At 40.5% G+C, this 23,375-nt stretch overlaps 1 protein-coding gene across 1 annotated transcript in view; it reads left to right on the plus strand.

Moving 5' to 3' along the window:
* Nucleotides 1–23,375, plus strand: part of daam1a (dishevelled associated activator of morphogenesis 1a) — a 137,298-nt gene that overhangs the window by 389 nt on the left and 113,534 nt on the right. The window contains exon 2 of the mRNA XM_055640503.1: nt 264–379. The gene's annotated coding sequence lies outside the window, so the exon portion shown is untranslated. The remainder of the gene's footprint in view (nt 1–263; nt 380–23,375) is intronic.

Below are 23,375 nucleotides of genomic sequence, written 5' to 3' on the forward strand. Positions count from 1 at the left end.
AAGCAGCAGTCCGAGTCCCAGTCTACACACACATAACTGCCTGCACGCTTCCTGGCTCCTCTCAGCCACTGCAGTCTCCAGCCTCAGTGTCCAGACTCCATGGGGTTTGCAGCTGTTGCTTGCTTGCTTGCTTGCGTGTGCGGAGATCACTTTGTGAGGTGAATGTTTGAACAGACTGTGCGCCGATGCATCCGGATGGCAAAGGATTGTCAGGCTGATTTAAAAAAAAATGCCTTGTCTCTCTGTTTCTCTTTTTGATTCAGGGAATTAGAACGCCGCATGCCAGAACACATTCATCTTTCCCACTTCCACCCTGCGCCTCGCTTTTTGTTTGTCACTTGTAAGCTGTGGAAGAACAAGAGTGGATGCTTTTGTTAAGGTGAGGCTCATAGACTGGCAGGAGAGAGAGGTGCATGTTTTTGGCGGTGTGATAAGGAGTGAGATTGTTGCAAAAGTGTTGAGATGAATGATGTAAAACAAATGTTTTCTTTGTGGTAATAGCTTCAAACAATAGAATGTGGCCACTGCACAACCCAGTGCATGGGTTGTGATTATTGTAAAAGGGGGTGAGAGTAATGATGTAAAATAAACGTTTTATTTGTGGCTAGTGCTTCAAACTTAGCAGGGGGGAGTGATTATTTTAAAAGGGATGGGGATTAATGATGTAAAAAAAACAGATTTATTTGTTGGGGTGCTTCAAACAATGCAATGTGCAGCGGATACACCAGAGGGCTGTTTAAATCGTCCTGATTATTGGACCTGTGGGTTGGGACTGTTACTTGTCGAAGACGATCACCTGTAAACGGGTTCCGTGTTCCTGCTCGCAACAGCTCACCCACGCCCTCTTTGTGGTCGGTGTTTAATGGAAATGGTATGTTTCAAGACAGCTGCGATTTCAGTGCACGGACTATTCTGGTGTCATCTTTTTTATCTCGGTCTGATTTACGTGCAATAACAACAAAAATATCCGAGAATCAGGAAAACACTTGCTTCCCACTTCTGCCGTGGCGTGAACTCAGGGATGTCGGGGTAAGGACAGAATGTGGTTAAATGTCTCCGCATGTGATTCCTACAGTGGGCGAGAGAGTTTAGGCGATGATCAGAAGACGTTAAGAGCATTACTTGTGGTCAGGCATGTATTTGGAATATGTGTCAGAATGAAAAAAATTGGGTGTGTCCTTTTTGTGCGTGAGACCTTCAGGGAGAAGTTAATACGATCAGGAGGCATAACTTGGAAAAAATGAAAGGGTTGAACGTGCTACAACATCTCCCTGCGCATATTCTGCCTTTCGCCTCTAATAGATTAGTCTGTTCAACTGACCAGAATCGAATTTGATATGTGTCGGAAGGAACTGTAGATGCTGGTTTAAACCGAAGGTAGACACAGAAAGCGGGAGCAACTCAGCGGGACAGACAGAATCTCTGGAAAGAAGGCATGGGTGACGTTTCCGAAGGGTCTCGATCCAAACCTCACCCATTCCTTTTCTCCAGAGATGTAGTCCCACCCGCTGAGTTACTTACACTAGCTTTTTGTGTCTAGAATCGAATTGGAGAATGATTATGAACAGGATGTAACCTTGTAAATCGAGCATGGGTGTAGCTCCTCCGTCTAAATGATAAAGAGCAGTGTCAAATTAGTCAATGCTGAATAACACTGGTGTTTGATTATATAAAGCAGATGTTATTTATTGTAAAGCAATCTAGACTTTTCAAACTCACGATGACAGCATAAATTAATACAACGTTGAGGAGGAGTTTAAATCTGAGATTTAAAACAATAACAGATCGATATTTGGAGTAAAAACTTCGAATTCATGTTAAAGACATGTTTCAATTTGAGATTGCTGTGTTATGTTAAATCTTGAAAATCTGTTGGCACCTTTTATGAATTATAACATTTCTGTTCAAAAAGCAGATTCTGTTTGAGTTCTGCTCACAGATTGTAAATGCTACCATGGTCTCTTAAAATGAAAGATCCAAATTATTTTAGAACCACTTCTTCAGGGTAAAACTGTGTCCCGATTTAAAAACATGCAATGGACATGATGGCAATGCAATAGAACAGTACAACACAGAGACAGGCCATTGCTCCACCATGTCCATGTTGAACATGATGCCAAGTTAAACTAATCTTCTGTACATGATCCATATCCTCTATTCCTTATATCTGAAAGCCTCTTAAAATGCCACTATTGTATCTGCCTCTGCCACCACCCCAGGCAGTGGATTCCAACCACCCACCATTCTCTATGTAAACAAATTTGCCCTACACATCTCCTTTACAGTTTGCCCCTCTCACCTAAAAAACATGCCCTCTAGTCTTTGATATTTCCACCCGGGGGAAGAAGGTTTTGACTGCTGTTTCTCTCTTAATTTTATATACTTTTATCCGGTCTCGCAAGAACATACAACGCTCCACAGAAAATAATCCAAGTTTGTTCATGCTCTACTTAGAGTTAATACTCTCTAATGGTAAACTTCTTCTGTGCCCTTTTCAACGTTTCCATATTCTTCCTATAATGGAGTGACCATACCATAATTGCACATACAAGTCCTATAAAGCGACAATGTAAGAATCTTCTTACTTAATTGCAATGCTACACCTCCAAATATAATGCCATCATATGACAGCTAATATGATATTTTATTTTGGGAAAATTGCACCATGATTTATAATATATGCTATTAAGTGACAACTTCTTTCCAGAAGCAATAATTAAAAATGTCCTGAATACTTCTGTGGAATTCCCAGAAGTCTGGCTTGTAGATTATACAGAGTTGAATATGTACTCTAATGTTGTATGAGGATATAACTTTTCAATTTAGGTGTGCTTATTTATCGTTAGTGTAATTGGTTTGCAGTGCTTTGTAAATCAATAGAGTATTCCTCATTAGAACAGTTGATGAAAGAAGAGTTTTTAAAAATCCTGAAAGGAAAAAAAGCTAAAGTCTTAAAAAGAGCAACTTAATGAATAATTTTAGGTCATTTTATTCCAGTGGAAATTTAGTTTTAATATTCCTCGGGGAAGTGAAGGTTGCATTCAAAACTTGTCCAGCATGTTGTGCAATGCTGATTTTATGTTTATGTTGATGCAGAGCTGGCATGGAATCGTTTGTACCCTCCTGCCAACAAATTCAGCATAAACATGCAGATGCAAATTTACAACTTAAAAAAAAGGTTTCTGAGTAAAATACATGGCAGAGGAGAGTAAAGAATATTTAAACAATTGTGGGTGCTCGACCATCACACAAGCCAACCTCCCTTCCATTGACTCCATTTACACCTCGCACTGCCTCAGCAAGGCCAGCAGCATAATCAGGATCGAGTCTCACCCCAGTCACTCCCTCTTCTTCCCTCTTCCATCAGGCAAGAAGTATAGAAGTGTGAAAACGTACACATCCAGATTAGGGGACATTTTCTTCCTAGCTGTTATCAGGCTGAACCATTCTATCAACAACTAGAGAGCAGTCCTGAATTACTATCTACCTCATTGGAGACCCTCGGACTATCTTTGATCGGCCTTTACTGCACTATCTTGTGCTAAATATTATTCCCTTTATCACATATCTATACACTGTGGATGGCTCGGCTGTAATCATGTATCATCTTCCCACTGACTGATTTGTGGGCAACAAAAGCTTTTCACAGTACCTCAGTACATGTGACAATAAACTAGACTAAACTAAACATGCATTTAGTTTAGTTTAAAATTCCTGTTCGTAGTGATTCATATTGTGCATTCCTTCCTGTTGGACACCACAAAAGCAATGCAGATTGCAAAGAGCCGCTCATGCGTGCACCTGCTACATATATATTGCATGGAGGAGACTGAATAAAATTAAATAGTTTACAGAATAAATCAGTTCTCTAGTGCTGCTGATTAGGAATGCAGTAATACCACCACTGGGCATCAGTGGCAAGGAGGTAGTAAAATTTAGAACATGGAGTGGACTGGGCGATAGAAGACCCTTTGAGGGATATTCTCGTCCTTCAATTGTCATTGGGTGGAGTTCCACAGTGTCGACATCCTACAAAACCAGATACACTGAAACATTTGAACAATATGCAAAGTGTTGGAGGATCTTGGCTAGTCAGACAGCATCTCTGGGGGCAATGGATAGGCAACGTTTCAAGACATGAGGGGGGGTGACATAAGACCTGAACTGCAGATACAAATGGGGGTGGGGGGGAGGGTTAGTAAAAAGACAACTAACAATCCAAAAAACATGGAGATAGAAAATACCAAGATACGTGCCACAAAGACATGTGCTGTGATTTAGGCTTACACAGGGGTACTCTATTTTATGCTGGATAGGAAAGGTTCAGAGGAATATAGGCCAAATGCAGTCAAATGAGACTGGCTTAGATGGGCACTTCCGTCGCAGGGGTGAGTTGGGCCTGTTTCTGTGCTGTCTGACTCTATCACTGAATAATCCTTTGTTTTTCTGTTTAGCAGGCTGAATTTCACTCGGCTTATTAACTACAAAAGATATTGTAAAATTTATTTTGCAAATAGTTTTCCCATTGTCTCATTTCTTCAAAAATGCTTATTAATCTTTTTTTAATTTGAACTGCCACTTTTCTCCATACTTTGATCCTTTGTTGTTTTTAATGAGTTTGCTACTACGTGTAACGCGAGTGGATCAAAATGCTCATTTGTGATGAATTATTTAGTGCACAGTAGATGCAACAAACGATGGGGCGGTCTCTTTCACAAAATGGAATATTGATCCCGCTTTGCAGAGAAAGATGCATTATTTTAATAATATAATTTCCCATTTCAATGAATTCTAAAATGCACTGTGGGGAAAAAAACAATAACGTTTTAAACCCGTGGTTTTATTTTGATCTGGTGGCAGTGTTGTTTAAAAAGTTATTTTAGTTAGTTTAAAAAGCAATTACATTCTTGATTGAATTCTTGAATCACCTACAGAAAGTGGAATGAATTCCTGTTTTGTGCCAATGAATTTGAAGCCAAGGTTATTAGATTGGAGATTACAAAGCTGTTTTGAAACTTGATGCTCGACTTACAATGAGACGCACGTTTAACTTCAATGTAGAGAAAATCTACATGGAATTAAATAATTTTGCTGTCGTTGTACAGTATTATTGGATTGTTTTCTTACCTTTGTGTCAGAGTATCTTTTCATTAGGGGGAGCACAGTCACAGATGGTAGAGCTGCTGTCTCTCAGCACCAGAGACCTGAACTTGGGTGCTGTTTGTCTGGAATTTAAATGTTCTGCCTGTGATCGCGTGCATGTCTCCTCAAGACCCAAAGAGAACGTACTAACATTTGTGTTTCTGAACCATGGTTCCATTTGCAATGTAGCGCACAGCCGTGTAACTTGAGGCTGGTCCTAATTTGACCCATGGATCTTTATGCTTTACGCAAGTAAAGCATAAAGTGCTGGAGGAACTCAGCTGGTCAGGCAGCGTCTGTGGAGGGAATGGACAGTCAATGTTCTTCTCCAGACTGATTATCAAATGTTATCTGTCCATGACCTGACCTGCTGAGTTCCTCCCGCTCTATGTTTTTTGCTCAAGATTCCAGCATTTGCAGTCTCTTGTTTCTCTCTTCGATCTTTCCCTTTGTTTGGGGTTGGCACTGTGGAATACAACTCTGGGATAGTGCAGGGCAAGGCAGGTTTATAAAATGCAAATTAAATGCAAATTATTTAAAAAAAAAAAAGATTTTTGTTGTTGCTGTTGGGATTAGGAAATAGCTACTAGACACGGGTAGGCACTCGGTTCTTTTCTCTGGAGCGTTGGAGGCTGAGTGGAGACCTGATAGAAGTATATCAAATTAAGATAGGGTAAACAGTCAGAACCTTTATCCCCGTGTAGAAATGTTAAATACTGGAGGCCAAAGCTTTAAGGTGGGAGGGGGAAAGTTGAAAGGCGATGTGCGGAGCAAATGTTTTACACCACAGGTGGTGGGTGCCTGGAAGGGATGGTGGTGGAGGCAGATATGATAGTGGCATTTAAGAGATTTTTAGATGGGCAAGTAGATATGAAGGGATATGCAGGTGGAGGAGAGCTTTTTGTTTGGCAGGCACTTTGTGAGCTGAAGAGTCTGTGCCTGTGCTGTACTGTTCTATGTTCTGATGGAGCAGGATTGTTTTAACTGTACTGTGGAAACGAGAATGGCAGAGCAGAGCAGAGCCCTCTATTGACAGTTAGGGTGTGATTCATATTTGTGTAATAGAACTTGTGCCAGAGAACTACATAGTCTTAGAACAACATTCTTATATTGTCTTCAATGACTTCTGTTTTCCAGGCCCCCACTCCCTCATCTTTACTATGGATGTCCAATCACTCTACACCTCCATCCCCCACCAGGAAGGTCCGTTTCTTCCTCGACCGCAGAACCAGCCAATTTCCATCTACTAATACTCTCCTCTGCCTAGCAGAGCTGATCATCACCCTCAACAACTTCTCCTTCATCTCCTCCCACTTCCTCCAAATCCAAGGCGTAACTATGGGCACTCGCATGGGCCCTAGCTATGCCTGCCTCTTTGTAGTGAATGCCGAACAAGCACTGTTCTAGGCCCAGGTACACAAAAATGCTGGAGAAACTCAACAGGTGCAGCAGCATCTATGTAGCGAAGGAAATAGGCAATGTTTCGGGCCGAAAACCTTCTTCAGACTGATGGGGGTCCTTCTCCATTGTTAGAGTGAGGCCCAGCGCAAATTAGAGGAACAACACCTCGTATTTTGCTTGGGTAGTTTACATCCCAGCGGTATGACCATTGACTTATCTAACTTCAAATAGCACTTGCTTTCCCTCTCTCCCCATCCCCTCCCCTTCCCAGTTCTCCCACCAGTCTTACTATCTCCGACTACACTCTAATCTCTGTCCCGCCCACTCCCCCGACATCTGGAGAAGGGTCTTGACCTGAAACATCACCCATTCCTTATTTTCAGAGATACTGCCTGAGTTACTCCAGCATTTTATATCTACCTCCCATTCTTATATTGATTAACACTCTGGGCATTTTGTTAGTAAAAGCCATGTGCCAGAATCCTCACCTTTTTATGGATATTTGAAATTCTACAAAACACTTGCATAATCTATGGCACAACAAAGTTTCAAGGTCTTGTTGCTCAGATTGTCTGCATACCCCTATGCTGTTAATTAATATTTAAAAATACTTGAATGGACTTTAAATCCTTGACAGATTACCTGATATGTTGGAAATACAGAACTATCTGAATGTCAATGAGCACAGAGGTAAGGGCTTTTGACAATAGAATTCTGCTAGATCTTTGGACTAATTGGGACATGTGGAACTTGAAAGAGTTGTGTAGAATGAACAATGAAAGCACCAGAGTGACAAATTGGATTTGTTCAAAGGAGTATAAAGGTTGTGGGCAGAGATTGTTGTATGATGTTCAAAGATGTGGAGGTCTTCAAATGAATGTGGTTTGTAAACATCTTCTCATTGAAGAGGAAGGAGGATGTTATTTTTTTGGATGCAGTGGAAGATGTAACAGTTCTGCCACAAACTTTGACAATTGTTTGTTACTTGGCCAAAATGGGCCTCTGCCCATACTTGTACCTTGTTGACCACAATTGGCGGATTTTTGATGGTCTTTTCGACATAACTCTAATGATCTGAAGTGGTTCTACTTAAGAACAGAAGGGACAGAGGGAGGAGAAGGACTTCATGCCCTTGTACCAACTGTTTTGTGGCAGCATAGTGGTAGAGCTGCTGCCGTATGGCGCCAGAGATTCAGATTCAGATTCAGATTCAGATTCAATTTAATTGTCATTGTCAGTGTACAGTACAGAGACAACGAAATGCATTAATAAACATGCTCATAAGGGGGGGGTGGGTGGTGATTGGCAGTCACCAAGGTACGTTGTTGAGTAGAGTGACAGCCGCCGGAAAGAAGCTGTTCCTCGACCTGCTGGTTCGGCAACGGAGAGACCTGTTCGGCAACGGAGAGATCCGGTTTCTATCCTGACCTCGGGTGTTGTCTGTGTGAAGTCTGCGCATTCTCCCTGCGACCACGTGGATGTCCTTCAGGTGCTTTGGTTTCTCCCACATCCCAAAATCTTGTGGGTTTGTAGGTTCTGTGCAAGGAGTGGATGCAAAAATGGGATAGCAGAGAACTAGTGCAAATGAGTAATCAATGGTTGGCATGGACTCTGTGGGCAGAAGGGCCTGCTTCCATGCTGTATTTATCAATCAATTAATTGAAAGGGTGAAGCTGTACATTGGTGACACTTGCTGCACTTATCACAGAGTTCCCTTGCAGCACACAAAAATGTACTGGTTCAACTACTTTCTAGGTTGTTGAACTTGTATAGATATCTGCAAGTCAAATGTGAAGCTGCTTGGGTTCACTTGGATTGCATAATAGGAGTTGTCTATTTTGAGTTGTCCATATTGCTAGCTCTGGTAACAGTTGGCAGCCTCCAGCTGTTTTTAACATGTGCTAGACCCATGTTAAGGTTTTATTCAGTTTGCTACAGAGCCAGATGTAAAACTGTTGGGCCTTTAAAGATTAGCAGCCCGGAAGACTTAATAAGTAGCAGCACTTGAGAGGGCGTCAGTCAATACAAAAGTACTCTTGGGCTGTGGCCAACTTCACAGGATGCACACTTTGGAACAATCATGGGTGATTAATGATATTGAAGCAAGTTTTAAGGCTTGTTAGATGAAGGAGCTTCAAAATTCCCTTACCTACATATAGGCCAAAGCACCAGGACTGGTATTGGTATTGGTTTATTTTTGTCACGTATATCGAGGTACAGTGAAAAACTGTTTGCTTACTATCTGGTAAATCATACAATACAAGGGTACAATCAAACCATGACAAATACGACAGGCAGTGCAAAAAGAGGACTTGAACAGAGCCGAACGTGGCTTAGTTTATCGAAGTATGTATATTGAAGTACAGTAAAAAGCTTTTTTGTTGCGTTGTCAGCAGAAAGACTATTCATGATTCCAATCAAGCTGCTCACAGTATACAGATACAGGATAAAGGGAATAACGTTTAGTGCAAAATAAAGACAAGAAAAGTCCTATTATAGATAGGCCAAGGGCCTCCAATGAGGCAGATGGTTATGTAAGGGCTGCAGAGATAGATTGTGAGATCAGGAATGCATCCTTAGTTTATGAGGTCTGTGATTTAAGGCTGAGAAGAAGCTATTGGTACGTGCTTTCTAGCTTTTGTATCTTCTGCTCTATGGGAGAAGGAGAAATGATCAAGGGATCCTCGATTATATTGGCTGCACTCCAGAGGCTGCGTGAAGTATAGATGGAGTCAATGGCAGGGTTGCCTGGTCTATGTGATACACTGGGCTGCGTTTAAAGCTCGCTGCAATTTCTTGCAGCCTTGGGCAGACCAGATGCCAAACACTGGTGTGATGCATCCCGTCAGGACTCTCCCCCTCTCCCCCCCCCCGGTAAATTAGCCATCATTATCTCCACTTGTCATTCATTCCTTTGGTCTCCATCTTCTCACAGATGTTCCCTTGGTTCCCTCTTTTCTGCCACAAAAATCATTTCTCATTCTTAACATTTCAGGATTGGTGAATTGATATCTAGTAAAAGCATTAACTTTGCTTCTCTCTCCATGACCTGACAACTCCTGAGAATTTCATGCCATATCATAACATGAGTAGTTTCATGTCGACATTTTGTTATTAATGAGAAAACAATTAATTTTCTCAAATATTGAGGTAGGTTCAGAGGATGAGAAGGCCCCAGATTGCTGGAAAATAATATTCCCTCATCTACCCCTGTCCTAAGGTCCTGGAGAATTCTCATGCTTCCCTGGCCCTCGGTCAGCTGTTCGTATTCGGAGGAACAGCACCTAATTTTCCGCTTGGGTAGCTTACAACCCATCATATGAACATTGAATTCTCCAGTTTCAGGTAATTAACCTTCAACAACTCTTTTTCAACTCAACTTTTTCCAACCCCCCCCCCTCCCCCTCCTTTTCACCCTCGCTTTGCTGTCCTCCATTTGGATGTGCACCCATTTCTACCCTTCAATCTAATTTCCTTCCTCTGACTTCACATTTCATAACTCTTCTATCTTTATCTCACACTTTGTCTTTTTATTGCTGGCATTTGTCCAAACATCTGCAAATCAAAACTCCCCTTGTATGTATCCACCTACCACGCGCCAGGCTTTGTCCCACGCCCACCTCTTTTCCAGCTTTCTCCGCACTACTACAATCAGAATGGTGCCGACCCTAGTCCTCGCCTATCCACATTCTGCAGAGATGCTGCCTGGTCCACTGAATTGCCCCAACAATTTGTGTCTTTTTATTGAGATTTCCCTGCCAAGTTTCTTGAATGCTGGATAATGTTATGAATCATTCATTTAAAGAATGTCTTTCATGTGAAGCTCAAACACCAGCCAGTTATAACTCTATTCTTTGCAGTTACACTAACAGAAACAGCAACTGCTGGGATTTACGCAGTTAGAAAGGAATCTGTCTCTTCTAGTAATATTTTGTGGAGATCCTTGTGCTGATGTGATACCAGATTAATCAGTTGTGTTTAATGTTATTGTTCAGGGAATATATATGGGCTCTCAAGCAAAGGGCCATCTACACAACGTGCTTGTAAGATTAATAGCGTTTTCAATATTCTCCTTATTTAGAACATGCATATGTGGTTCATGTGAGACAATTGATTTTAGAAATTTATAAATCCATCAATTTGTAGGATGGCAAATTTGTAGAACCACTGCCTCACAGCACCAGAGACTCGGGTTCGATTCTGAGCTCTGGTGCAGTCTGTATGGAGTTTGCACATTTTCCCTGTGACTCCAGTCACACTGAGAAGTGCAGCTGATAGAGTTGCTGCCTCACAGCAGTGGATATCCAGGTTCAATCCTAATTTTGGATTACCTGTGTGGTTTGCACGTACTCCTTGCAACCACATATATTTCTTCCAAATGCTCCGGTTTCCCAAAACTCACAAGGATGTGCAAATTGGTAGGTTAATTGGCCTCTGTAAATTGCCTCTTGTACATAGATGAGTGGTCAAATCTCATGGGGTTTGAGGACAATATGGAGAGAATAAACCTGAATTAGATTAGTGAAGATTCAGTGTAATAGGTTGTTGATGGTCAGTGAAGATTCAGTGGACCAAATGACCTGTTTCCGTGCTGTATCTCTCTATCTCTCTATTCTCATTGGAATCAGAAATTTGGACCCCTAAATCCATACATTAGTTCTTTTACTACTTAAGGTTTTTATGGTTTAAAATAACATCTGAATCATGACTTAAGAATCTATTCATTATCAGAATAGGCAAATTTCTGATTAGTTTTTAAAATAGTTAAGCACACTTGCAGTTTATATCAAAAAATAATGTTGATGCCACTGATCAGCATTTACAATATGTAATTCTTCAATTTATTATATCTGCATTTTGCATTGTACTTACACTTAAGTGTTGTTTACTGTTTGGATTAAGAATAATAGAGAATCCTTCAACACTTCAATTTTTGCTGGAAAAAGTGAAGACATCTTTCACTTTACATTAATCTTCGATGTGTATAGTTTTGCCTCTTTTGGAAAAATGACCATAATTGGTTTATTACATTGGAGTACAACACAAAATGCTGGAGGAACTCAGCAGGTCAGGCGTCACCCGCTGAGTTCTTCCAGCACTTTGTTTTGTTTTGCGCCAGATTACATCTGGTCTCTGTCTTGGTATATTACATTAATCTTCTACATTTGTCGGAGACTGAATTTCATGTAATTTTAATTCTGTTTGGATATGCAGTAAGGTGTAATTGAAAAATTACAGTGACAGTTTTAAGTTTAACACCAACAGTCATAAAATTATTCAGTTCATTGAAGAGGTATGAAGCATACATGGTTGAATTTGCTGGTACTGGCTGTTGAGTTAGTCCTGCAGATTTCTCCTTTATAAAATGTACACAGTTTTCATTTGGACGTCGATGTATCGAGTCATAACATCAATTTCCATTATTTTTATCACGAGAAATTCTCCCTGATTTTTATTCCATTTGCCTATTTAAAAGGAAACCTAATTATCCTCTTCAGAGTAAAAAGTTGAGACAGAAGGAACTGCAGACGCTGGAATCTTGGACAAAACACAAAGTGCTGGATGAACTCTGGATCATGCAGCATCTGTGCAGGGAATGGACAGGCGAAGTTTCATCAGTCTGAAGAAGTGTCTTGACGTGAAACGTTGCCTCTCCATTTCCCCCCAATCCACAGATATCGCCTGCCCTCTGAGTTCATCTTGCACTTAATTGGCTACGGTATATTGCCTGTCATGTGTGATGAGTGCTAAAATCAGGGCGAATTTGCTAACAATGATATTCTTGTCATGCATCTATATACTATAAATGGATTGATTATAATCATGTATTGTCTTTCTGATGTCTGGTTAGCACGCAACAAAAAGCTTTTCACTGTACCTCGGTACACGTGACAATAAATTAAACTGAAACTATATGAAGAGACTAAAGTTTGATTAGATTAGTGTAAATGGATGGTTGATGGTCGGCGTGGGCCAAAGGGCATTTTCTAGGCCATATCTCTCAGAGTAGCCGCAGAAATGATGTCCTGAATTAAGAACCAAACCCCAGTTGCCGAGCCTGCGATTGCGAAGACAGGATGACTGTCCTTGGAGTGGAATGTCAAGGGCATAACTGTGGATATAGGTTGAGGAATTTTGATATGGAGGGAGAACAAGTTGGAAGATATTGGAGCAATGTTTGGGAAATGTATATTTTTGTCACTTGACTACATGAGTAGATGCAAAACACAAAGCTTGATCAAACCTTCACTGCCCAACTTGCAGCCCCCCGACAAGATGACAAATAAGGAGTTCCCACTCATCACCTTGGCTGCTTTCACATCAGAGCTTAATTTTTAGCACACTCTGATGAAAAATAACATGCAGATTGACTGGACCAAGGCTTTGATGGTAGTATTTATTGTTTTTAGGCAAACATAAATTTTTAAAGTTCAGGCATTTCAGCACCTTTGAATCTCCTGCAGAGGAGAGTGTGTTTTGGGGGTCAAAGTAGTGAAAAAATAATACATTAACGTGAATTAAGGGGTCATGGGGGTGGAATCAATTAATGTTAAGTTTAATTTTGGATATAGATCAAATATTTTTAAATCAATAGATGTCATCTGAATCTAGACCTAACCCATTACAAATGTCCACAGAATTGATCTTTTGCTTAACATAAATTTTAGCCTTAATATTGTGAAACACTCATATCCACATTATATCCTGTTATTGTCTATGATTTTTTTTTGTGGCCATTTTTGTAACGTGATAAACTAGGCTATGTAACTGTAGCAATTGTGTCTTGGGTAAATGTATAGCTCGCCCCTATGTGTCTATGCAACTGGCATAATCGTTCTGAAGGATCGACATAAAGCATGTTCCATCTGCTTTGTCCTTGGAAATACTCCAGATTCAATATCTCTCTTTTCTTCCAGGGCCAAAGTAAAGTTCATCCGCTTGATTTCTAGGGCAGGGTATTTGTGATTTAGTTTAATTTAGAGATACCGCATGAAAACAGGCTCTTTGGGCCATTGAGTCCATGCTGACCATCGATCATCGATCACCTGTTTACACTAGTTCTACATTATTCCATTTTCTCATCCACTGCCGACACACTCGGGGCCATTTTACAGCCGACAATTAACGTGTAAACCTGCATGTCTTTGGGAAAACCGGAGCACCTGGAGGAAATCCACGGGGAATATGCAAACACCACCACAGGCAACACCAGAGATCAGGATCGAACCTGTGCCTCTGCAACTGTGAGGCAGCAGCTTAACCAGGGAGGGGAGGAGGGGGAGGGTGGTGGCTAATCAAGATTATGATTTAAAAAAAAACTTTCACTCTGATGGTAGTGAATCTTTTAAATTCTCTACTCATAATTGGCTATGGTGTTCAATGGCTAAATGTAAGACAGATGGATAGATTTGAAGCCAAAATGAATTGAGGGGAAGTACCATAAAGTGGAACTGAGGTGAAAGCTCAGGCTTAATATGCAAATATGCAGTGTTGAAGCAGACCTATTCCCAGTTCATAGCACAAAGTGCTGGAGCATATCAACAGTCAGATAGCATCTGTGGAAGTAATAGACAGGTGATGTTTCGGGAAAGATGCCTTCTTCAGAATGGTCAATAGTGGCTACAAACAATCTACTGGAGGAACACAGTCTGAAGGTGGGTCCTGACCAGAAACATAGTCTGTCCATTCCCTCCGTAGATTCTGCCTGACCTGCGATAGAACACGCTCCTTGTTAAAAAGCTTCCAATTGGCAGAGGTGACAGACAGCTGCGGCATTTCTAATTCAAACTGGATGTTAGCTACTGTTTGGATGTAAAAACTGGAAGAGCAGTTCTAAAGATCTCTGTCGTTTGTTAGCCAGAATTAATTTTTGGTCATGGATACTTGACAGTGGAGTGGTTAATTATATTATGTCCTCTAAGCTTCTTCTTGCATGACTTGTATATGGTCTTGATTAGGCAGATGTTTCTTGGATTGTCTCTACTTAAACTTGGATAAGGAACAATTAAATTTGCTAAATTTATCTGTCAACAGGATTCCCTTCAGAATGTGCTAATCCACCACTTTAATTAATTCAGGTTAATAGGCACTTTCTTTTGAAAGTGCTTCTGATAACTATCCCCTGCTAAATTGTTATTTTTCATCGTTTAAGTTGCACTTTTATTCTGTCCTTCTTTGTACAGTTACCCGTGAGTGATATCTTTTACGGACTCAAGGAAGGAAAAAGTGTGTCATATTGTTCTGTAGTTTGACATTTTAAGATAGATAGTGTGCAAATACTTCCAAATGTTATGGTATAGAAATGTTCTGTTGTGCTTGCTAGTTCAAGTTGCGGAAAAAGTAAAAGATATGGTTAGTGTTTGGGAGCACGAAGTACTCTGAAGTGTTTAGAAGTATAACCATCAGTTTGTTTGAATGTAGCAACAAAGTGATTTAACCAAGTAATTCTGCGATATATACGACGGACTGCAGATAGTGGAATATTGAGCAAAATGCAATGTGTTGGAGTAACTCAGTGGGTTAGGCAACATGTGTGGAGGGAATAGGCAGGTGACATTTTGGTAGGGGAATGTTCTGACTGATTGTAATAAAGGAGTGGAAGCTAGAAAAGAGAGGTGGGAGCGGAACAAGGCCTGGCAAGTGGTAGGTGGGTGCCCTTGGTGATAGGCAGATGGGTGGAGTAAATGATAAAGGCTTGGGGTGAAAAAGAGACAGAAGGGTGTCAGATAAGGAGAGTGAAATGTAAAGCTGGAGGGAAGGTTGCAGGTGGAAGGGGGTGAGGGGGGAGAAAGAAGGGTGGGGCACTGGAAGCAATCTCATTTTATAGTCTGAAGAAGGGTCCCGACCCAAATCAAGTCAAGAGAGTTTATTGTCATATATCCCAGATAGGACAATGAAATTCTTGATTTGCATCAGCACAATGGAATATAGTAAGCACAAATACAAAACATATCATATCAGTGAGTCCATATACCATTATATAAATATATACACACATCAACAAATAAACAGATAATGATCTATTAGTGTACAGAGATTTTTTCAGTTGAGTTTAATAGCCTGATGGCTGTGGGGAAGAAGCTATTTCTGAACCTGGACATTGCAGTCTTCAGGCTCCTGTACCTTCTACCTGAAGGTACGGGGGAGATGAGTGTGTGGCCAGGATGGTGTGGATCCTTGACGATGCTGCCAGCATTTTTGAGGCAGCGACTGCGACCCGAAACATCACCTACCCATTTTCTCCAGAGATGCTGCCTGACCCGCTGAGTTACTCCAGTATTTTGCGTGTCTCTCCTCACCTGTCTCTTTGCCTCCAACATTTAAGGTGAGTGGGGACAGAAACTTGAGATGCAGAATTCTCACACAGTGAGTGGTGGGTATATGCAATGCGCTATCAGAGGAGATAGTGAGAGGTTCTATAACAGCATTTAAAAGATATTTGGACAGGTACATGAATAGGAAAGGTATGGAGGAATATGGGCCAAATGTGGATGGGTAGATTGGGTATCTTGGTCTATATGGGCAAGTTTGGGTCAAAGGGCCTGATCCTCTCCTGTATGATTCTGTGACTCGCAATCATTGCTAATGGATTTTAACAGGACAATTTTATTGAACTGTAGAGAGCACCACTTCCTCTCGCTTTCATTAGAATGTGTGAGGAGCAGGTGTTGTAAAGGACAGAAAGGGAGCGTGTGTGCCAAAAGTAAATTGCTATTGATGACAAAGCAAGTTGGAGAGGTCACGGGAGTCTTTTATCCTCCTTACTGTGACTTGAAAGCAGTTGTCTGCTGTTTGACAAGAAAATTGTAGATTGACACTCAATGCTATTACAATCATCTTTTAGCTTATTTTGTTTAAGGGACATGTTGTGCTCAGAAAGAAATCATGAAATATAAACCAGCCGTTGTTATTAAACTTATGATGATCAAAGTGCAATTTCCTTTTGAATTACATTCGGATTGGTTTTGGGTTGGAGAATTGTTAATGATTTGTACTTTATATTATGATTCCAAAGAGAATATTAATTGTGTATGTGTAAACTGATTGGAATAGCTGTTGGTTGGTATGTATCATCTGGTGAATCTTGAATAATTTTCAATTGGTTTTCATGCTTTTTCATGTAGAAATGAGGAACTGCAGATGTTGGTTTACAAAAAAATACACTAAATGCTGGAATAGCTCAGCAGATTCTCTGAAGAACATGTTAAGGTGACGTTACGGGTTGGGACCTTTCTTCAGACTGTAACTGCAGTCCTTTCTGTCTTTTTTTAACATAAATTTCTAAATCCTGGACCAAAAACACATTTACTTTTACATAAACAGTACATGAAAATAATTTGCTTTTCCTTTGCTTGCATTCTGGAACCCTCTGTTCAAATTTATTAGATAGAAGATATCTATGACATTCTTAATAGTTTGATTGGATGTGCAACTATTTATCGAGATGTAAATAAATCATTAACCTAAACTGGAAAATTGATGTAAATGTAGTCAAATGTGAGGTTGTGCACTTTGGACTTCAGAAAGATATGCAAAGGGGCCAGGGCACACTTCTAAATGGTATAAAGTATGGAAACAACTGAGGCCTTGAGATTTGCATAGATCATTTAAATATTATGCAAAAAAAAACCAGAGTGCTGGATGAACTCACCAGGACAGGTGGCACCTGTGGAGGGAAAGGACAAAATGATTGAATTGAGATCCTTCTTCAGATTGCAGTCTGCAGCCTGAACAAGTCCCCACACAAAATGTCTGTCCGTTCCCTCCACAGATGTTGACTGAGCTGCTGAGTTCCTCCAGCACTTTTTTTTTTGCTCAAGATTCCAATATCTGTAGTTTCTTATTGTTTTGGTTTAAGTATTATGTGGCAGATTCAGAAATTTTAAGTTAAAATTAAAACTTCTAAATTGAAAGTAATTATCTAACAAAAAAGAATAATAATCCAGATTGCTGAATTACAAGTAGGCAGTTCTACACTGCCCTGGACAATGTGTGTGTGAGGCAAGGGTCCAGGGGTGTGTGGCTGAAATTCAATGGGTTCTACTTCTTGTTCCTTTTAAACCCAGCAGGTTCACTGAAATAATAATGATACTGATGTGTAACAATTTTTTTTAATCTGGAATTGTTTTAGGGTATTAATAGGAGTAACATCCAACAGTCAAAAAAATCAGATGGTTCACACCTCCCATGTTCCATGTCTGTTAGATTACTGATGCTTCATTGTACTGTAAGCTGATAATGTTTCTCTGAAACACCAGAGGCTGAGGGGAGACCCTATAAAATTATGAGAACCGTAGATAGGGTAGACATGCAGAATATTTTTCCAAGGAAGAAAATGTCAAAGAATCGAGGGCGTGGTTTTAAGATGAGAGGAGCAAAGTTTTTTTCATATGTGTGGATGGCTGAAATGCACTGCCTGATGGACAGATATCGTAGTGATGTTTATAAAACGTTTAGATACACGGATATGAAAGAAATTGAGGTATATGAATCACGTGCAGGCAGAGGTGATTCGTTTATCCTGGCAGACATTGTGGGCTGAAGATCCTGTTCATGTATTATATTCTAAGTATTCTATGTTCTAAGTAAATCTTGCACAGACCACGATTGTAATCACTTTGAAGTTATGACGAGTCGAAGGTATGATCGACAAAACTTGGATTCAAAGTTAATAATTCAGGTTGATGAACTCCATTGGAGCTTTGGGCATCAAACTGAAGGGTTATCTTTAATTTCTCTCTTCACAGAGCTGTCTGACTCAGTACTTCCAGGACTCGCTATTTTTTTTTTTTCAGATTTTCAGCATTTGCAATTTCATGCTTTTTGAATGTAGATTCAAACTTTTCAGGAATATGTGCAGAGGATGGAAGAAGTTTGGAAGTTAATTGCACAGTTTCAAGTTGAGGTTGCTAGGTTTCTGTAAATTAAAATAAATATTGAGGAAAGAAGACAAAGATGGTCAAATGAAACTAGATCACTGGGTCCTTATTTGAATGGTAGAACAAGCCCGGGGCTGTAAAAAACCCAAAAAGAAACCAAAATAAAAAACTGTCTTCCTAGTGTCCTAGTTCACAAAATATAATTGTACTAGAGATGACAGATTTTTGCAGAGAAACTTCAATTCATTCACTCTGCACTGCAACCTGGTAAATGGATCAGAACTGATTTTATAACATGAATATGGTTCACTACCATTGTTTGCCTAGGTATTAAAGAAAATAATACTGTGTTTAAAGACAGTTTTTCAGACTATTCTGGTGCTCTACACCCCTCCCTCTCTCAAATTGTTACCACTGCTCTTGATGCGCGCACTCTTTTTCACACTAAAGACCCTCGAGCACTAGAATGACCATGAAAAGTGGACAGTTTGATCAGGGGAAACCTTTTGAGGTCCAGTGCAATTCATCTTTGGCTGTGCACCCATAGAAATTATTGCAGATGTTGGAGGATTCTGATTTTTTTTTTGTTAAAGGAAGCAATAAATAGTTTCAGTTATAAAATACCATCTTAATGGTCCTTATCTTCTACGTTGGATTGTAGACTGATTCGTGTTATTAAATAAGGACAGACAATATGAGAGGGAATTTTTCTTGCTCATCATTATCAACATTAAAACCTATGTATATAATTGTTAATACATAATTTACGGATATTGATCCAAATTTCGCAAGAAAAAGATGATTTGGTTGGACCTTTGCCCTAAGTATTTTTCCATCTTTAGCATTTGTCTTGCTGTTCATTGATTTGATTTAATATAATCCTTTTTATTCACGGGGATTTTAAATTTTAACGGAACAGATGAATGCAACATGCAATTTAGGCTGCATTCTAATACAACTTTTCTTAGAATTTTTGGTGCTATTTGGAGATTAATAGGTTGAAATTGCCTTGACTGGATACATCTTGGTTGTTAAGTAAGCTTTGTATTTGCAATATTTAACTGAGAATGCCAATTGGTGAAAGTTTGGGAAGTTGGTGATGGGAACACAGCTAATAAAGTAGCCAGGGTAGACACACAATGCAGGAGTAACTCAGCGGGTCAAGCAGCATCTCCGGAGTCAAGGAATGGGCGACATTTCAGGTTGAGGCCCTTCTTCAGACTGATGTCAGGGGATGAGGCAGGACAAAGAAAGAATGTAGGCAGAGACAGTAAGACTAGTGGGAGAACTGGGAAGGGGATGGAGAGAGAAAGCAAGGGCTATCTGAAGTATATAAATAAAGTAGCCATTTCTCTTGACTATCGTCTAAAATCCTGCTGCGATTTCCATATAACCATATAACAATTATAGCACGGAAACAGGCCATCTCGACCCTTCTAGTCCGTGCCGAACACATAATCTCCCCTAGTCCCATATACCTGCGCTCAGACCATAACCCTCCATTCCCTTCCCATCCATATAACTATCCAATTTATTTTTAAATGATAAAAACGAACCTGCCTCCACCACCTTCACTGGAAGCTCATTCCACACAGCTACCACTCTCTGAGTAAAGAAGTTCCCCCTCATGTTACCCCTAAACTTCAGTCCCTTAATTCTCATGTCATGTCACCTTGTTTGAATCTTCCCTACTCTCAGTGGGAAAAGCTTTTCCACGTCAACTCTGTCTATCCCTCTCATCATTTTAAAAACCTCTATCAAGTCCCCCCTTAACCCTCTGCGCTCCAAAGAATAAAGCCCTAACTTGTTCAACCTTTCTCTGTAACTTAGTTGCTGAAACCCAGGCAACATTCTAGTAAATCTCCTCTGTACTCTCTCTATTTTGTTGACATCCTTCCTATAATTAGGCGACCAAAACTGTACACCATACTCCAGAATTGGCCTCACCAATGCCTTGTACAATTTTAACATTACATCCCAGCTTCTATACTCAATGCTCTGATTTATAAAGGCCAGCACACCAAAAGCTTTCTTTACCACCCTATCTACATGAGATTCCACTAGATTTCTATGCATTTTTTTTGTTTGCACAAACAGGTATGATTTGGGAAGTCATTTTTAAGTAACGAGGCTCCTGTTCAGATGCCATTGTAAATTTTTTGGCACCCATTCAGCAATCTACATAATTTCATAGGTATGTAAAGGGAGTGGGAAGCGAGAGAGAAGAAAGAGGCATTGAGACAAAACAATTGGAAGAGGCAACCAAACATGTTTGATATGGAGTTTTGGTGATTTGAAGCATTTAATGTGTAATGTGATAACCCAACTTGTTTTTCCCCCACTCCTATCACTTTTGAAAAATGTTTGCGCACGGTTGGAGCGAAGAGTTCTTAAACTTGCAATCATGATTGAATCCTGATCTCTGGCAGTGTGAGGAAGCAACTCTACCAGCTGTGCCACTGTGCCATCCAGATTGGAAACACACAAAATAAATGAGACGCGCGAGGAACAAGTATGAAAAGTAATTGTTTGATGTTTCCTACTGCATGACCATGAATAGATTTCTAAAGATGTCACCTGGTTAAAATTGGATACCTTAAAGCCTGTGGTTTCAGACTATCACAGTCTCCTGCCTTTGCACTGAAGAATGCCTGAGAGGCACACGTGTCTGCAGCTCCTCGAAGTGGCTTCTTGCAGAATTCCCTCAGCCTGCCCAGGCCTTTGTGTGGAGCATGATGACTTTTGCTTCTTTATTGCCCTGCAGCTTGAAGGGATGACTTGTGTGCTGGTACAGAGGTTACAATCATCTTTTATTCCTTCAACTGCCCTGATGTTTCTGGAAAGCTCTGGACCTTGAATAGAATATCTTTTGTCTTGCTTTGCCTTGTGGAAATGCAGTGATCTAGCAGTCTTATTTTGTATACAGAGTGTATGTGTATGAGCCGAAGCAACAAACAGTTTCAGCAATTTAAGTTGACCTTCTGTAACATGCGCAGATAAAACTTATTGGTTGGAACGAAAATTTGGCTGCTTTTTGCTCTGATCTTTGTGGCTCTTCTGATATTTGCTGAGTTCTTGTTGAGTCACAGCAGTTGGGTGCAATCTCAGGAGAAATTCTCAGCGTTCATAATTGATTTATATGGAATGAGCTCTCAGCTTTTATGCTGAGAGATTCTTGTTACTGCGGAACTTTAAGATTCTGGCCCCATGTTGTTAGTCCAAAGCTGGATACGACTAGTTTCTATAAAAGGTTAGATGAGGGCATTTTTTAAATATGTACATTAAAAAAGCGGGTCAGGCAGAATCTGTGAAGGACACAGAGAGGCGACCTTTGGGATTGGGACCCTTCAGTTGAATTGTTGGAGGAGGGAGAAAGCTGCAAAAGAGAGGTGGCGGTGAGACAGGCAGGCTAGTGATAGGTGTGTGTGTGTGTGGTTAATTGGCAGATGGGTGGACAAAGGCTAGAGATGAAAAAGAGAGAAAAGAGTGTCAGATAAGGAGAACAAATAAGTGAAATATAAACCAATGCAAGGAAATATTTGGAGCTCACCCTCAAAACTATTTTAAATATGGACGGGAATATTCTGTGCATCTGGTTCAAGATACCCTGAAATGTGTTGGTACATAGGCATTTCTGCTCATGTTGCCTGAGTTTAAACCTTATTTTTGGAAGAGATGTCTTGTGCTACTATTGTCATTGACAGATTGTTTTGCTGTGCAAGGAAACTGCAGTTCTAGTCAGACAACATAAATGCTGTCTGGAACTAACCTCGCAATTATCACATTCAAAGCTGCTGAGTAAATGTATGGTTCATTAATTACAACAATGTGATGCAAGTGATGGGTGGATAAAGGGTGAGTCTGAAAAGGAGGCAATGGGTGAAAGATAAGGAGAAAATGAGTGAAATGGAAAGCCAGAGGGGGGTTATGCAGGTGGAAGGAGACGGAGTGGTGGGATTGTGGGAGAAATGGGTTGTACTCGTATGTGGAACAGGGCGGGGGGAAGGAAGGGGGGGGGTGGGTGGGAGGTGGGAGGGTGGCTTTTGCCTAAAATTGGAAAATTTTAACCATAACCATGGTGTAATAAGCTCTACCCAAGTGGAATATGAGGCGCTGTTCCTGAAGCATGCTAGTGGAGGAGGCCTAAGACAGTAAGGTCTCCCCATATGCTCCCCAGATGATGCCTGGCTCGTTAAGTTCCTCCAGATTTTGCGTTTTGCTCAAGATTCCTGTATCTACAGTTTTTTGTTTCTTCCTATTCATAGATGCAAATAAATACTTGTATGGCTGTATCGGTGTATGGCTGTCCCCACAACCTACCATGGTGTGGGACAGAGAAAAGGTCATTGTACTTCAGGAGCAAGGAAAAGGTTGCCAACCACTTCTTCATAACAGGTTGCTTCATTCTGCTGAAAATAGTCTGGGAAACATAAAGTGGCAGCTTCAAAATCCGTGCACGTTCAAGATTCTTGAGACTAAGGGGGAAGTATATTAAAGAACACAGTGGCGTAGCGGAGCTGCTGTCTTACAACGCCAGAGACCCAGGTTCGATCCTGACTATGGGTGTTGTCTGTACAGAGTTTGTATGTTCTCTCTGTGACCTGTGTGGGTTTTCTTCGAGATCGTCGGTTTCCTCCCACATTCCAAAGATGTACAGGTTTGCAGGTTAATTGGTTTGATATAAATGTATATTGTCCCTAGTTTGTGTAGGATAGTGTGGAGCTGCAGGGATCACTGGTCAGTGCATACTCGGTGGGACAAAGGGCCTGTTTCTGCGCTGTATCTCTAAACTAAACTAAACATGATTTGCTGAGTGGAAAAGATTGCAATTGTATGATCAGATCTGAGGGCGACACAGTTTAAATTAACATGGAACAGTATAGCACAGGAACAGGCCCTAATGCCCAAAATATCTGTACCAAATATAATGCCAAGATAACCTAATCTCCTCTG

Source organism: Leucoraja erinacea, chromosome 9 (genome assembly GCF_028641065.1).
Source record: "Leucoraja erinacea ecotype New England chromosome 9, Leri_hhj_1, whole genome shotgun sequence".
NCBI classification, from domain to species: domain Eukaryota; kingdom Metazoa; phylum Chordata; class Chondrichthyes; order Rajiformes; family Rajidae; genus Leucoraja; species Leucoraja erinaceus.